The sequence below is a fragment of the Physeter macrocephalus genome, unplaced genomic scaffold (genome assembly GCF_002837175.3).
Source record: "Physeter macrocephalus isolate SW-GA unplaced genomic scaffold, ASM283717v5 random_23, whole genome shotgun sequence".
Lineage (NCBI taxonomy): Eukaryota > Metazoa > Chordata > Mammalia > Artiodactyla > Physeteridae > Physeter > Physeter macrocephalus.
Window position 1 is genome coordinate 11,967 of NW_021145307.1, and position 2,300 is coordinate 14,266.

The following is a 2,300-nucleotide window of genomic DNA, read 5'->3' on the forward strand; positions in this document are numbered from 1 at the left end:
CTCTCAACCACTGCGCCACCAGGGAAGCCCTCAATAAATGTTTTTGCCCGCAGTTTAGCATGTCCCTGGCAGGTGCCAGTTTGTTCTTGGACACACAGAAGTCAGGAGGCACAGGAAACCTCTCTGCAGCCAGTTGCAATGGGTTCCCAGAGTGTCCACGAAGGGGGAAGTATTAATACTAAAGGAGGAGATTCTGATCCTTTGCTGGAGGGATCCACGTCTCTGTTCCCACTTCCCCTTCCTCCAGCCCCAGGGAGATTCTGGCTGAACCAGGTGACCTCCATCCAACAAGGATCAGGCAGAGTTTCCCACACACTCGTCCCATCACGACTGCCTTTGGCTCAGGGACTCCATCTCTCTCAGTCAGCCATGGGGAAGGTCACCGGGTCATTTCTCTCAAAGCACACAGCCAAGCCAGGCTAACTTTACACACAAAGAACCTGTGAAGGCTGTGAAAAGGAAGTTTCCCACTGTAATTCCAACAAAAGAAAATTGCCCGCTGTAACTCCAACTCGTGGAGCAAATGGCTGAGGGCAGCCGCTGAAGAGCCATGAGACCTATCCCCGCGTCTGTGCCCGGTCCCCGCAGGCTGCTCCCTCGAGCAAGGCAGGGACAAAAAGGCAGGCTCAGGGACACCCAGGGCCCCTCACGGGGGCAACTCTCTGGAGGAGTCCCCACAACAGTCAAGGACACATCCACCCAACCTACCCTCTCTCCTTCACTCGGGGTCAGACGGGCATCACAATCTGACAGCCCCATTTTCTCTCTCACAGGCGTCTTCCCTGAGAAAAAATCCTTGCACATTTAATCCTGTCTTGGCGTCTGTGTCTCAGAGTACCCATTTCCTGGAAAAGGGCTGGAGGCTCTTGGGCCCAAGAGCCTCCAGCCCTCCCCAGGCACCCATGATGGGGATTCAGTGCAGTGGTTGCCCATTGTAAAGAGGTGCTGGGATCAAGAGAAGCTAAGAAATGTGGTGTTTCTGGAGACACTTGTAGGATGAGTAGGGGAAGGAGAAGCCATTCCTAATGGAGAGTTGCATAATATGGGGTGTACAGGGACCCCAAGAGTTCAGTAGGGCCAGAGTGTAGGCGTATGTGTACACGAGGCACCAGATGAGGCTGGAGGGGGGATTCCCTGGCAGTCCAATGGTTAGGACTCCACTTTCACTGCCGAGGGCTCGGGTTCAATCCCCGGTCAGGGAACTAAGATCCCACAAGCCGAGCGGCGCACGCGGGGGGCCAAGCCAAAGACTGGGGGCTTCTTCCTGCAGGAAACTAGGAGTCCTTGAAAGTTCTGAGCAACTGAATCACATGACCACATTTGGGTTTTTAGAAAGATTTGATGGGTCCAGACTGAAGGCTGGGCTGGCCATGAGAGGATACTGCCTAGCAATAGGTCATTCATCTCTTCACACAGATTCAGTGAGGAAGGAGTCAGAATATAATCGTGTTTATCCATGCTGCTGGATTCGACAACCAAAGAATCCCTTTACTTTATGGTTTTATTTTCTAGCATGAAAGAGCTTCTCAAATGAATCCTCTCTTCTGTGTCCCAGAGCCAGGGACCAAGAGGCCCTCCTCTGTGAGACGCAGCCAGGAGTGCACCCCCAGCCAGGTCTTGAGGCCTTTCTTACCCTGCCCACCTTCCTCTCCCTCCACTCACAGAAAATTCCCACAGTTGCCAGGGGGCCCCAGGCCTTTTCACACAGCAGCAGCAGGCCCACTGGTGACAATGAATGGCCGCAGGCCTTCACCCTCCCTTAGGATGAGAGAGGCAGCAGCCACCTGTCCCACCTGCCTGAGTCCCCAAAAGCCTCTCCCTCCAGGGAAGAGGGACTCCCACTCTTGGCTTCAGTGGTTACTCCAAAACCCAAGAAACAGGCCTTTGAGTTAAAAAAAAAAAAAAAAGTTGGCTTTTGAGGAGGCAACTGGGGGGTGGGGGGTGTGATGAGGTGGGAGCTTCTATCCTCCACAAGCAGCAGGGCCCAGGACAGGGCTAGCTTCAGGCTCTTTCTCTTGGTTGGCAACTTGGGGGATTTCCTCCATGTCCTAGACGCTCAGTGAACATATTCCAGAGACAAAGGGCAAAAAATTGGGGGTCAGTTTATTCACCCAGCATAGGCTCTGGCAGTTTTTATTTTTTTAATTAATTTATTTGTTTGTTTTTTATTTTTGGCTGCGTTGGGCCTTCGTTGCTGAGCGCGGGCTTTCTCTAGTTGTGGCGAGCAGGGGCTACTCTATGTTGCGGTGCGTGGGCTTCTCATTGTCTTGGCTTCTCTTGTTGCGGAGCACAGGCTCTAG